Here is a 15371-nt window from a genome sequence, read left to right on the forward strand (position 1 = left end):
TTGTTCCTGGGCTGGAGAACCTTTGATGTAATGGGAAACTTACGAGTACAAAACGCAGGAAGAGCCCATCACAGAACACGCGGTGCTCAAAAGTACTTAACCGATTGCAGCTGTCCCACGCAAGGCACAGAGCGCCCAGGGGCGTCCTGGCAGATGTCTCCAGCACCCGCTGAGGTCGCCGGGCAGGGTGTGAAGGCCTGTGGGCTCCCTTGTCTTCCTGGAGGGGCTCCTGGGCTCCCCTCCCGCCGCCAGTCACCTACAAAGGCCACTTGCGTTGCTGAGTGTCCGACACGGGATCAGTACACATGATTATGAAGACAGGACAGGATCCTGAGAGCTGATGCATGGGCAAGGCCTCTTAGACAAAGAAACATCCCAGCACACACAAGGCTCCCGCTCAAGCCCTCAGCTCTGTGTCTGCCATGCCCGAGGGCCTCCCCATGATCATCTCTCAAAGAGCCGCCACCAAATACCATTAACTTAGGACTCTGGGTGAAGTCTTCAACCCAAGAACTCGTGGGGGACCATCGCGCTGGGCAACCATCAGTGTAATGTTAGCAGCTCTCACAGTAGACCCACCCATGGAGCCTCAACACTGATTATTTGGGCTGTTATATTTCCTTCTTCTTCTTTTTTTAATATAAGATGTACTTAATTTATTTTGAAATTCAGAGAGAGAGAGAGAATCTGTCCAATGCCGAGCTGTCCAATGCTGACAGCCTGGCACTGAGTCTCGAAGCAGTCCAGTGACTCCTTGCTGCCTGCTCAGGATTGTAGAGGGTGACAGGGGCAGCCCCTCAGCTACTCAGCAGGCCCCAAGTGGGTTACACATAGGTTTCAGTTTTCACCAGGCAAGCTGAGTCGTCCACAAACAGGCCTGCAGGTGATTTATACCAAAGTCAATCTGTCTCACCAGCCTACAAGTCCCTGGTACTGAGGCAAGGCGCTAGCCTAGGGCTCTCACCTATGGATGAAGCCATTAGGATCTGCCCAGTTCTGGGCCCCAAGAAGTAGTCCTAGGGCCCATTGCTGTCTGGCCAGGCTTGGAGGAGAGCGTGGTAAAGGCAGCCCTCTGCCTGCACAGACTGGTCCCCGGCTAGTCACATCTGGGCCCCACAGCCACAGGTCCCTACAATGCCCTGGGGGTGGTTGCCACGCCCAGCAGAGGCTGGCTGTGGCATGCACCAGAGCCGGGTCCCTGCCTGTGCAGTCTGTGAGCGCTGGCCGGGGGCTGGTGTGAGCGCTGGCCGGGGGCTGGTGTGAGCGCTGGCCGGGGGCTGGTGGCCTTTGGGCTTCCTCAGGGGCTGGCTCTCCATGCTGGAGGCCAGGCTCTGAGCTCCGGGGCAGGGTCCTGGACTCCTTCCTCAGGCCTCTCTGTGTGGCTGTTGCTTCACTTCCTGTTAACAAAGGTTTGGGGAGGGATTGCTGGGGCTGCCTGGCTCCAAAGAATCACTCACAGGTCGGGGCCTGGGGACTGGGGCAGCGGGGCTCAGTCTGTCTGAATTCTTCAAGGAGGGCCTGGCCCGGGGATTCAGTTTGCTCTCCCTTTCCCAAGCGGGAGGCATCTCGCCATGTCATGCCCCTTGGAGCTGGAGAGGGGCAGCTCCTTCCTTCCTGCGTTCTTTGATGGGACTTTCCTAATGACTGCAGCAGGACAGGCACTTTCGTCTCTGCCCTGGCGTCCGCAGCGCTTGTGAAGGAGATTTGGTGCATGCACAGCTGTTCATGTTGCTGTCTCTCTGGGGAGGTGGTCGCTGGGACCGCTTAGCTGCCCTTTTATTCTCAAAATTAGAAAATTAATAATTTTAATAGTTTTAGGATGATTCATTTTTAATTTTTTAAAATTTTTTACTTTTAAAGGCAGAGTTACAGAGAGGCAGAGGCAGAGAGAGAGAGAGGTCTTTCATCCCCTGGTTCACTCCCTAATTGGCCACAACGGCCAGAGCTATGCCAATCCGAAGCCAGGAGCCAGGAGCTTCTTCCGTGTCTCCCACGTGGGTGCAGGGGCCCAAGTACTTGAACCATCTTCCACTGCCTTCTCAGGCCACAGCAGAGAGCTGGATGGGAAGTGGAGCAGCTGGGACTCAAACCTGCGCCCATATGGAATGCAGGCGATGGCTTTACCCACTACACCACAGCACCGGCCCCAGGATGATTCACTTTTTAAAGATAGAATTATGAGGGTTCCCCCACATAATTATTATATAATATCCTTGCTTCCCAACCCTCTCCCTGCTTGTTGGTTAAAAATTACAAAACAATTAAGTTATAACAACAGCTTGGGCATTTTGTGTGTGTTTGTTTCTGATTTTCACAGAATGTTGGCTACTAAGAAACATATTTCACTTGGATATTATGCTGAAACTATCATTTGGCATTTTCCCAGGTGCATTAGCAGGAAGCTGGGTGGGAAGTGGAGTAGCTGGGACTCAAACCAGCACTCTGACAAGGGATGCTGGTGTTGCAAGCACTGGGTTAAGTTGCTTCACCACAACACCATCCCCAGTAGAGTTACCTATTAATTTCACTTTCCTTGAACCTTTTGGGCTGCTCTCCTATACAGCTTAAATATTTTCGTTCTAGTTTATAGTTTCTGTACGTACATTCTTCAAAAGGCTAATTTACAGCTTCAGGGTTTCAGTTTAGGTTTTTATTTGGTTGGTTAAGATTGTTCTTGCTTCAGGAAATGAACTGAACAGAAGCTCTGTTTCCTTCTCTGTGTCCCGGTACAGACGAGACAGCCTGTGAATTATGCATCGCTGCGGAATTCTGAGGACCTTGGCTGCAAAGCCACATCAGACTGGAACTGTGGTTCTCAAACCCAACCGCACATTAAGATCTGGAGAGCTTTTAAAATCCCAGGGCCCAGGCCACATCCCTGGTGAATGAAATCAGAATCTCTGGGTTGTCAACCAGATACCAACATTCTAAAGAGCAAGATAAACCGAAAGCTCAATGGTTTGTCACGTTCGTGCTGGACCTAATATCGTCTGGGTTTGTCCACAATTGGTCCCATAGTAAATATTGACCCGTCTGTAATCTTCGGGGCATGGACGGTGTCCAGCAGATGTATCAACAGCAATAGCACCCCGAGCTGGGTTCTCAGACTTTATCTTGCTTTAATCTTGCACTAAACCAATAAGGTACGGTGGATAATATAATCGCTATCTTACATAGCAAAGAAAGCTGAGGCTGTGCGGGGTTAAGTGGCATAGCCTCTTGACTTCCATCACGTTGGTATTTCGATCAATAACGGAGTCGAAAGATCAAACAGGAAAACAATGGTTAATGTACAAGAAAAGAAATCCGAGCTCTCTAACTAATCGGGAGGTCTTATTTCCAAAGGGTAAATCTGATTACATCGCTCCTGGTTAAAACCCTTCAATGGCTTCCTTATGCCTAAAGGAGGGGGAAAAAAAAAACGAATTCCTTTGTGTGGCATAGAGGCTCTTTGTGTGACACGAATCTGGCCCCTTCTTGCCTCCCCAGCTCTGGTTCTCAAAGGGCCACTCCCACTCCCTCCCCCAGTCTCACACTAAGCCTCGCAATGCTCCAAACCTCTGGCTTTCTTTGTGCCTCTGCTCAAGTTATTTGCTTGCTCTTTCTAGAAGGTCCGCCTTCCAGAGTTTTCCTTCCCTTCCTTCCTCCAACTCCGTTGGCCCATTTATCTCTAAAGTCTGATCCTGTTTCAGCATGACCACCTCCCCTAGACACACACACACACACACACCTCCCCCCACCAACCCGTCCCAGACTTTCCTTCCTCGGTGCTTCTAGAATTTCCTACAAGACCGGGACTGCCCAAAGGACAGCTACTGCTGATTAATCATCCTATCCCTACTGCCTGCAACACTGTGGGGTTTAATAAAAGGCTTATCAAATGCATGCAGCCTGGCCTCCACTCTCTGTAGCTGAAATGTGTGGTGTATACACAGTGAAGCAAACGGCCGTGTCTGACAGGGGTGCGTCAGGGACTGCAGGAGACCCGGCAGTTGAACCCAGGGTCTTACCCGTTCTGTAACTCACAGGTGTTGTCCAGTTTCTTCCCCTGGGTCATCAAGGGGCCTCAGTGGTTCTGGGAGACTGAGGCACTGGCGGCCCCTGCACTGCTTGCATGTTGTTTTGGTAATCTCAGGGCTTGCTGGTTTCCTTGTAGCAGTTGCAACCACGACCCCTAAGTGAAACGTGGGGGTCCTGGGTAGGATCCTAGAACAGAAAAGGGGGTGTGAATAAGGAAAATAGCGAAATTCCAGGAAGATCTGTCATTTTAGTAATGTGCCAATGTTAATTCCCTAACCTTGATGCTTATACTATGATCCTTCGTGCGACAGGATGAAGAATATTGGAGAACTCTATTAGGTTTGCAACTTTTTTGCAAATCTCAAGTTTAAAATTAGAAAAAAAAATTTAAGTGATCATGACATATTGTGTAAACGGTAGCATTTCACTTGGAAAAATAGTAGGAATTCTTTCTTGGTTGATTGTTCCGGCTTTGACGAAGTGCAAATTCAACCAAGACCATAGTCCTAAGGACTACAGCTGTTGTTTCCTCACCTGTTGTTTCCAGGTGTGTGCTGTGTCTGTGAGGGGTGTGTGCTTGTGGCGAGAGCCTCCGCGAGTTTGCGTGCAGGGACACAAACCCCGCACTTTGCAAGGCTGCTTTGAGTCTAACAGGCCTTGCACTCATGAGGTGGCCGGAGCTGTGTCACAGGCTGCGCTGTCATTTCTCTGCACACATTCACCTCCTGGGCCACTCGCCCCATCCCGCTGTCTGTGCACTCTGCAGCTGCACACCTGGCTGACAGCAGGATTACTGCTGATGAGAAACGTGCCTGGTTCTCCTCGTGGAAGATGATGTGTGCGTGGAAGGTCGCCAAGGCGGGATTAAAAGCAAGAATGGGAGAATGTGCTGGAAGACTCCAAGCGTGAGATGATGAGCTTGGGAGCTGACGATGCTGGTTGTGTGCAGGCATCGGGCTCTTGGGCACGGGCGAAGTTTCCTTGCTCCTCATTCAGGCCCGGCATTTTAAGTGAAGATTTTAAAAGGGACCTGCTGGAAAGCAAGAAGCCACACTGAAACCTGGGGAGTCGCTTTGAATCTGGCTCAATGTTTGTGATTGGAGAAGAGGTGAGGGCAGTGTCACACGTAGCTCCTCCTCCTCTTGGGCTTGAAGGATGAATGTGCAGCCCCAGATTGAGCCCTGGTCACTCCTTCCCATGTTGGCCCAGCCTTCTTTGAACTTGGCCTTGGACTTTGACACAGAGTAGTGTTCATTAGTTCTCTGACTGTATCCACTGCCTTAGTTTCTCCTCTGCTGTAAGAGCATCATTTGAGGGAATATAAAACAGATAATTAATAATTAATAAGTACCAAAAATAGATAATTATGCTTGTTAGCCCAGTACAGTTCTAAGCTGGTTAGAAGCTGATACACAGTTGTTATTTGGTTAATTTATTACAAAGGCTTAGAAACTGAAGTCATAGCTCTATTTTAAAATAAAACCAAACTGTGAAGAATGTCTCCCTCTTTCAGATGGTGGAGACTTCCCACAGATTTTATGCTTTAACAAGATTGAGGAGAAAAATGGGCATGTGAAGTTTTCAATCAGATATTTTGCTGCTAAGAGCAGAACCTTAGAGGACAGGAAGAAACAAGACACAAAGGCAAACAAAGCTGGGATGTTTCGAGGGCTCACTTACTTTCCAAAGCCCTGCCTCTTGCATTGCTTTTAGCGTTTCAAAAGTGAGCAATGCACATGTGCTCAAAATTCAATCCAGAGCTGCAATCCTGCGCTGAAGCTGTTACCCAGGCACGGTTCGGTCGTCCTCTGTCCGTGCACAGAGCCTGCCCGAGGACACGCTCAGCCAGCCTGCTGTCGGTGCGCGGTGTTGCCAAGGCACCACATACACGGCGATGAAACACATCCATCATTTCAAACCAGAGATGCTGAGTTCTGGCAGACTCCTGTTTGGAACAATCCCATTTGCGCTTCCATTGGAACGAGCTGTCTTCATCATTCAGGCCTGGCCCCGGGCGCAATGATGTAGGTAGAATAGGCATTCCATGCCCCATTCGCTGGAATCCCAAGGCTTTGTGTATTTATTTTTTATTTCAGAAGTTCGCTCATGTTGGCTGAGCCCCTCACGGGATTAACTTTCCTGGGTTGTGCCTTAGTTTCAATTTTTCTCCTCTTACATGTGGGCAAAAACTCATGGGGAACGTTCATATTATCCATTCACTGAAAGCCATACGTATCGGGACCGGTGCCTTGGCACAGTAGGTTAATCCTCCGCCTGCGGCCCTGGCATCTCATGTGGGTGAGGGTTCTAGTCCTGGCTGCTCCTCTTCCAATGCAGCTCTCTGCTGTGGCCTGGGAAAGCAGTGGAAGATGGCCCAAGTCCTTGGGCCCCTGTACCCGCATGGGAGACCGTAAAGAGGCTCCTGAGTTTTGGATCAGTGCAGCTCCAGCCGTTGTGGCCATCTGGGGAGTGAACCAATGGAAGGAAGACCTTTCTCTCTGTCTCTCCCTCTCACTGTCTGTAACTCTACCTCTCAAATAAATAAATAAATCTTTAAAAAAAAAAAAAAAAGAAAGAAAGCCATACATAGAAGTCATTAGAGCAATTATTTTTAGATGTTTGAGAAAAATTTAAAAATCCATATTATCTCTTCTGTCTGCTACCAATAGTACATGCCTCTCTTGTTTTCATTTTTGCCTTGGCCTCCAGGAAGCTCAGAGCCACATTTTATATTCAATTGCAGAAACCTTGCTGCATTACCATATTTATGATATTTTTTTTCCAGTTGAACCTTAGTTCCCACTTCCATTCTTTCATTAGGCATATCACTTGTTGTGAATTATACCAATGTCATTTTGCATAAAGGCACAGTATAAATGAGAAAGCATAACTGAGGGCAGATGTCTCAGGCCTCTGCCGAGGTTGCCCTAACCAGGACTTCATGAAGGCCTGTGGGCTCCCTTGTCTTCCTGGAGGGGCTCCTGGGCTCCCCTCCCGCCGCCAGTCACCTACAAAGGCCACTTGCGTTGCTGAGTGTCTGACCCAGGATCAGTTCACACGATTATGAAGATGGGACAGGATCCTGAGAGCTGATGCATGGGCAAGGCCTCTTAGACAAAGAAACAAGCACAGCACAGCCAAGGCTCCCGCTCAAGCCCTCAGCTCTGTGACTGCCATGCCCGAGGGCCTCCCAGCTGCATTGGAATCTGGAGCAAACAGGTCTTGTGTAGCTCACTAAGTAGTCTTTGTTTTTACAAAGAAATGCACTATCTTCAAATAAATGAGAATGAACCGGCTTCTCCATGAAGCCAACCACGAACGGATCATCCACATTGACACAGGTGTCTGATATCAGAATCGTGTCTGATAGTCAGCTGGTTTTCTTAGGCATGCTCATCAACCTTCAGCCTCCTCAGGCTTTTTTTTTTTTTTTTTTTTTTTTTTTTTTTTTTTTTTAAGACAGTGAGAGAGACAGAGGGAAAGGTCTTCCTTCTGTTGGTTCATCCCCAAAATGGCCACCACGGCCAGAGCTACACCAATCTGAAGCCAGGAGCCAGGTGCTTCCTCCTGGTCTGCAGGGCCCAAGCACTTGGGCCATCTTCTACTGCTTTCCCAGGCCGTAGCAGAGAGCTGGATTGGAAGTGGAGCAGCTGAGACCTTGAGCCAGTGCCCCTATGGGATGCTGGCACCGCAGGCAGCAGCTTTATCCACTAGCCACAATGCTGGCCCCCAAATAAGATTTAAAGTGGGGAGGAGCACATTGTGGTACAGCCACTGCCTGCGATGCCAGCATCCCGTATAGGCACAGATTCATGTCCTGGCTGTCCCATTTTTGATCCAGCTCCCTGTTAATGCCCTGGGAAAGCAGAGAAAGATGGTCCAAGTGCTTGCACTGGTGCCACCCACATGGGAAACCAGGAAGAAGCTCCTGGCTCCTGATTTTGGCCTAGCCTAGCACCAGCCATTGTGGCCATCTGGGGAGGGAACCAGCAGATGGAAAATTTCTCTCTGGTCCCAGTGGAGCCATCTTACACCCCAGCCAACACCTGCAGGGACTGATGGGTGCAGCGTTGGGGAGTCATCCCTCCTCAGCAGTGCACAGTCCATAGAAGGGTAAGCTGGGGGCCCATCCCCAGGGTGCACGAGTCGTGGTGGGCAGGGGGCTCTGTCTGTATTCTAACACTGTGGCATTCAAGGACACAGGACAAGGAGTCTGAGCCTCCACGGGCCCAGAAAGGGGTTTGTAGGGATGGACTGCCTCTTTGCAGTCACCTCCCCAGTTCATACTGAACAAGCCATCATCTTCAGGTCAGGGACAAATGTGAGTGTGGGAAGCACTGTGAGACTGAAATCAGTGAAAATGTTCTCACTGTAGAGTGCCAGGCGTTCCCCTAAGACTGATTCTGGGCCAGTAATTTCTGCTTTTGTTTTCTGTCCACTCTGTTGTGGTTTGCTCCTGTTTTATTAAATCCTAACAACTGTAAAAAAGAAGAGGAGGAAGAAAAGAAGAAGAGAGAAAGAAAGAGAGAGAGAGAAAGGGAGGAAGGAGAAGAGAGGAGGGGAGAGGAGAGGAGAGGAGAGGAGAGGAGAGGAGAGGAGAGGAGAGGAGAGGAGAGGAGAGGAGAGGAGGAAAAGAAAGGAAGAGAAAAAGAAACCAGTAAAAACATCAACATAAGGCCTAGAGAAAACCATGAGTTAGGATGATATTTGGGGCTGCAGTAGAAGTATTCATAGGCTAAGGGAAAATGAACAATTTCTAGAAAGGCAGCCATAAATAAACCCAGTTTACCATCGCTAATCCTTCAATGCACAGACAACGTTGTGCACCAAGAAGCACCCAGAACTTCCAGGGAACCACGGCCTCACCTGAGAGTAAAATAGGGTCCCAGAAAGCAATGATCTAGGAACTGGAATTTCCACCTGCTCAGATGAAGGTAGAAAAATACCTGAGCCGGCACCGCAGCTCACTAGGCTAATCCTCCAGCTTGTGGCACCGGCACACCGGGTTCTAGTCCCGGTCAGGGCGCCGGATTCTGTCCCGGTTGCCCCTCTTCCAGGCCAGCTCTCTGCTGTGGCCAGGGAGTGCAGTGGAGGATGGCCCAAGTGCTGGGGCCCTGCACCCCATGGGAGACCAGGAGAAGCACCTGGCTCCTGCCATCAGATCAGCACGGTGCGCCGGCCGCAGCGGCCATTGGAGGGTGAACCAACGGCAAAGGAAGAAGACCTTTCTCTCTGTCTCTCTCACTGTCCACTCTGCCTGTCAAAAAAAAAAAAAAAAAAAAAAAAAAAACCTGCTTTAAGGAAGCTCAATTAACTTTAAGAGAACACGGAGAAATCATCCATATTCTAAGAGAGTTTGATGGAGATGGAAGTAATTAAACAAAATCCAGCAGAAATCTTTCAACTGAAAATGCAGTAAGTGAAATTTAAAATGTGAAAGAAGGTATCAGTAGTAGAATACAGCACACAGAAGGAAGCATCGGTGAGGTTGAAGAAAACCTACTTCTCTTTTAAATAAATAACATAAATCTTTAAAAAATAAATAAGAATCAACAAGAATGAAGAAAGCATATGAGAAATATGGGATAGTATAAAAAGAGCAAATATTTGGGTTATTGGGATTCAAAAGGAACTTAAGAATGTCAAAGCATATCTAAAGACCAAAAATTCCCCAAACCTAGAGAAAGATACAACTATTCAGGTACAGGAAGGTTAAAGGTCATATTCAAATCAAGTCTACCAGCGCTGGGGCATAATGGCTGCAGTGCCGACATCCCGTACAGGCACGAGTTCAAGTCCCGGCTGCTCCACTTCTGATCCAGCTCTCTGCTATGGCCTGGGAAAGCAGTGGAAGATGGTCCAAATCCTTGGACCCCTGCACCCACATGGGAGACCCAGAAGAAGCTCCTGGCTCCTGGCTTCAGATCAGCCCAGCTCCGGCAGTTAGCCATTTGGGGAGTGAACAAGTGGATAGAAGACCTCTCTCTCTCTCTCCCTCTCTCTCTCCCTCTCTCTCTATTTCTCTCTGCCTTTGCCTCTCTGTAACTCTGCCTTTCAAATAAATAAATCTTTTTAAAAAGAGATAGAATATCAGAAAATAGATAATCACTGGTAAGAGCAACTATACAAATAAATTCAGAATGCTGTAATATTGTAAGCATGGTGTGTAAACCATTTATATCTTTACTGCAAAGTTGAAAACACTATGATCACTCACTTGCCCTCATAAAAGCTGCCTCATCGTATTCTCCCCTTTTTCCTTACCCTTGCTCACCGAGTAACTTCTGATCATCAGGACTTCAGTATTAAAGCTGATACTATTTACTTTTCTTTCTAAAAATGGAATTAAGTTTTGCACGCCTCTAGACGATCCTAAAAGGAAACTCAGAGCAGCCTTTGTGGGCCTGTTAATGTTGTCCCAGGCAGAGCCAGACGGTGTGCCAGGGAGGTGTTTCCTTCTCTCCATACCCAAGGCAGCTGAACTCGTAGTCCAAAGGCAAGGTGGCTCGCATCAGAGTCCAGCGAAGCCCCTTTCTGTTATTAAATGCTGAAAGTCGTGCCACAGCACATGCGTCACCCTTAAGCCATCCCTTTTAAATTCTTTTATTTTTTCATGCTTTTAAGGAATTTTTAAAAATCCTTCCTTTTGAAAAAGGAATAATGTAATTTCTCTGGGTCTTAACATGTATCTGCTCCTGGGCCACACCACTGCATGAACTTCTCCCTCTGCAGGGTCCTTAACGGTTCTAAATGTGAGTGGGCTTTCCCTGGACTGAATGCAGGAGCCGTCAGCTGGAGTCTTCTGCCCCCATCGCTGGAGCCCACGTTATTAGCCATTAGGTGCTCTTTCTTGGTTTCACTTTCTTTGGGGTGCAGATGGTCCCTGACTTAGAATGTGTCAACATTGGATTTGGGGGCTTTACGATGGTGTAATAGTGATGTGATAGATAGAAATTGAACTTCCAATGTTGAACTTGATCTTTCTCCTGCTGGTGCTGTGCTGTCAGATCCTCTCTTGGCTGCTGGCATTGGCAGTGGTCACGGCTTCCAGTCCACTCTGTGGCCTTGGGGGGACCGGACTGCCGCCTCTGCCATGTGCTGCACTGCTGACTGCGGGGACAGGGAGATTGGGTGGATTGCCTGCATTACCCACTTGGTCATTTTCAATTTACGACGGCTTTAAGCAGCGTACCATCCCATTGTAAGTCCAGGAGCATCTGTAGGCTCTGTGGTGAATTCCTGGGAGCGAGAGGAAAGGTATGTGAGAGACAAACTTCCAGGATCACCTAAATGTCCTCATTCCCTAACTAGTTCCATTTCGCCCACGTCCTCAGTTCTCCTTCACTGGGCCTGTTTTTGAACGTGCAACCCCCCCCCCCCCCCCAGCTTGCAGGCATTGCTTCCGTGTTTTCTAACATCTTGTGTTGCCGTTGAGAACAGTCTGGCGCCAGTCCAGTCCTTGCTCTAGATGCCGGCCGGGTGCTTCTCTGTGGAAGACTCTTAGGGTCTTCTACTTACGGTTCCTAATGTTCTGAGATTTCACAGAGATGCGGCTCAGACCACTTAATTTCTTTGATCCTGCTTGGCAGTCAATGGCCCCATTCAATCTGAAGACATAACACTTTCAGTTCTGGGAGAAGTTTTATCTTGCTCATACTTTTGTAAGCTGATTCCCGCTCTCATTTCTCTGTTTCATCTTTTTAGAATTCCTGCTATTTGGATACTGGATATCCTGCATTACTTTTACCTTCTAGCTGTTTTAAAAGTTTCTCATCTCACTCATTTTTTTTAACTTTTGTATGTGTTATTTTTTTGGTAAACTTTAAAAATTCTTTCTTTTGAAAAAGAATTGCTACCCCTTTTTTGATGGAGGTAACAATTGCAGTTTTCATTTTCACACACTGTTTCTTTTTCAAGACATTCTATTCTTATTTTAAAAATATTTTAAATGGAAAATTATTTGAATAAGAAAAATTATGTAATTTCTCTTAGTTTTGACACTATTAACTCAAAATCTCCTTTTTAAAAAAATCTATCTTTTTTTTTGAAATTCAGAGAGAGAGCTTCCATCCATTAGTTCACTACCCAGATGGCTGCAACAACTAGGCAGGGCCTGGCTGAAGCCAGGAGCTCCTTCTGGGTCTCCCATGTGAATTCAGGGGGCCCAAGCACTTGGGCCATCTTCTGCTGCCTTCCCAGGTGCATCAGCAGGGAGCTGGATCAAAAGTGGAGGCCGGCACCGCGGCTCAATAGGCTAATCCTCCAGCTGCAGCGCCGGCACACCGGGTTCTAGTCCCGGTTGCCCCTCTTCCAATCCAGCTCTCTGCTGTGGCTCGGGAGTGCAGTGGAGGACGGACCAAGTGCTTGGGCCCTGCACCTGCATGGGAGACCAGGATAAGTACCTGGCTCCTGCCTTCGGATCAGTGCGGTGCGCCGGCCGCAGCGCTCCGGCCGCAGTGGCCATTGGGGGGTGAACCAACGGCAAAGGAAGACCTTTCTCTCTGTCTCTCTCTCTCACTGTCCACTCTGCCTGTCAAAAAATAAAAAGTGGAGCAGCTGGGACTTGAATCAGCGCTCCTATGGGGTGTCGGCTGCAGGCTGTAGTTTTAACCTGCTGTGCCACAGAGCCGGGCCCTTTTGATTTCTTTTTTAAAGAGGTTGTTCCCTGATACTTTTCTTTTTTCTTTTCTTAAATTTTTAGTTTATTTTTTAAAATATTATTTGAAGGGAAGAGAGAGAGAGAGAGAGAGAGAGAGAGAGACTGCTCTTTCTCAGCAGCCAAGGCTGATACCAACAGCCCAAAACCCCACCTGAGTCTCCACTTGCTGTTGACTTTGTCTGGCTCTCTTGATTTGCTTCAAGTGGTAATTCTCATTTGTTGACTGCACGTGTGAGTGAATAAATGAATGCCTGAAGCAGGGGATTATTTTGGCCAGCTAGTGTGAGATCGCCTGGCCATTGCTTAAAAAGGTCCATTTCCTTCCACACCTCGACAGGTGCTCATTGATGTGACAGGGTTTTGCCTAGGGAAGTGCTACTCCAAGTGTCTTTGGTGGCCCTGATTCCTTCTGGTTTGCAGACTTTGTTACTAGTTCGAAATGCGATAAGTATAGACATTGAAAATGTTCAGATATTTTGTAACAATCTAACACATTTTAAAAAGTTGACACGTTTAACATCCACAAATGTGATTTTGCATTTCAGTTTTGTGTGGCAATATATTTTGAAGGCTCAGCTGCAATAAGAGGAAAACCTTTTAGGCCATTGAAGAGATAATGATTGTTAAATGTATTTATCTATCATCTATTTACTTGAAAGGCACAGAGAGATCTCCCATCCATAGGTTCACTTCCCAAATGGCTGCAACAGCAGGTCTGGGCCAGGTCAAAGCTAGGAGCCTGAAACTCTATCTGAGTCTCCCAACGTGGGTAGAAGGGGCTTCCTGGGTGCATTAGCAGGGTGCTGGGTGGGAAGTAGAGCAGGTAGAGTTCCCACCTGCACTCCCACGTGGGACACTGGCGTTGGATTGGCGGCCGCTGCACCTCGACACCCACCCCTGAGGGTATTTATAGTAATTCACGCTGTTTATTTCCCAGAGAAATAATTTTTTCTTAATAAATACCAACCAAATCATGCTTTGTGTTCTGAGAAACATTTTGAATTATGTAACAGCTGATGTGTTAAATTTGAGACAGCTTTCTTTCTCTTATGTGATAATGTGAAAGTTGACTATGAATCACTGTTACTGCCAGTTGAGGTTTTATGGTTATAGAAAGACAAAACTGCTAAAAGTGCTTGCACTGAAAAATGAGCCACAAGATGAGAAACCTTTTTGGTTCCAACTTTAAAAAAAAGTATGAGTTTGCCATCAATCTTCCTAACTTTTTGAATATCACTTAAAATGATATCATAGCTCTATGCAATGAAGGATAAGAGCATGTTTTTCAATGTTACATGAAATTAAAAGGAAAAACAAAACACTAAGATGCTGGAATAAACAATTTCCAGGGATTGCTGTAGCATGTTTCATAATTTATCAAGAAAGAAGTTGGCAATGACATTAATATGACTCATTTGTTAAAATTTATCACCAAGCCGGCGCTGCGGCTCACTAGGCTAATCTTCTGCCTTGCGGCGCCAGCACACTGGGTTCTAGTCCCAGTCAGGGCGCCGGATTCTGTCCCGGTTGCCCCTCTTCCAGGCCAGCTCTCTGCTGTGGCCAGGGAGTGCAGTGGAGGATGACCCAAGTCCTTGGACCCTGCACCCCATGGGAGACCAGGAGAAGCACCTGGCTCCTGCCATCGGTTCAGCGCGGTGCGCCGGCCACAGTGTGCCAGCCAGGGCGGCCATTGGAGGGTGAACCAACGGCAAAGGAAGACCTTTCTCTCTGTCTCTCTCTCTCACTATCCACTCTGCCTGTCAAAAAAAAAAAAAAAAAATTGTAAGAGACAGGGATGATGAGAGGCAATTCTGTAAGTAAAAGAAATCTATATTTTGTATCAAAGTTTCAGTAAATATGTCCTAAATTAATTTTCATTTTTCCATTTCATAGAAATGTCCAAAATAGATAAATCTATAAAGCCAGGGAAAAAAGTCATGGCTTGCCTGGGGCTGGGAGTGAAAATGTGGAATGATTGAAAATAGTCAAGAGATACCTATTGGAGTGAGAAATGTTCTAAAACTGGATTGTGGTTATGCTTGTGTGAGTATGCAAAACACTAAAATTCACTTCACCACACACAAGTGAATTTTTCTGTACATACATTATATACCAATAAAGGTGTGTTTTTAAAAAAAGGAACTGATAAAAAAATTGAGAGGTCAGAGAATAGATAGATATTAAAGGATATTCTTGGGAGTTTCCTTGGCAACCAACAAGAATAAAAATAGAAAATGCTTTGTGGATTATCTAGTTTTATTTTGTCAGTGCACCTAGTACTGCGAACCATTATTAAAGTTCCTTTTTCTTTTTTTAAAGACTTATTTATTTTATTTGGAAGTCAGAGTTACAGAGAGGGAGAGGCAGAGGCAGAGAGCGAGCGAGCGAGCAAGGTCTTCCATCTGCTGTTTTAGTCACCAAATGGCCACAAGGGCCAGGGCTAGGCCAGGCCAAAGCCAGGAGCCAGGAGCTTCATTAGTGTCTCCCACATGGGTGCAGGGCCCAAACACGTGGGCATCTTCCACTGCTTTTCCAGCTACAATAGCAGGGAGCTGGATCAGAAGTGGAGCAGCCAGGACCCGAACTGGCACCCATGTGGGATGCCAGCACTGTAGGAGGCAGCTTTACTCACTATGCCACAGTGCCGGCCCCCATTATTAAAGTTCCTTAAGCATTTAGATTTCTTGATGCA

Source organism: Oryctolagus cuniculus, chromosome 9, assembly GCF_964237555.1.
Source record: "Oryctolagus cuniculus chromosome 9, mOryCun1.1, whole genome shotgun sequence".
Taxonomy (NCBI): Eukaryota; Metazoa; Chordata; class Mammalia; order Lagomorpha; family Leporidae; genus Oryctolagus; species Oryctolagus cuniculus.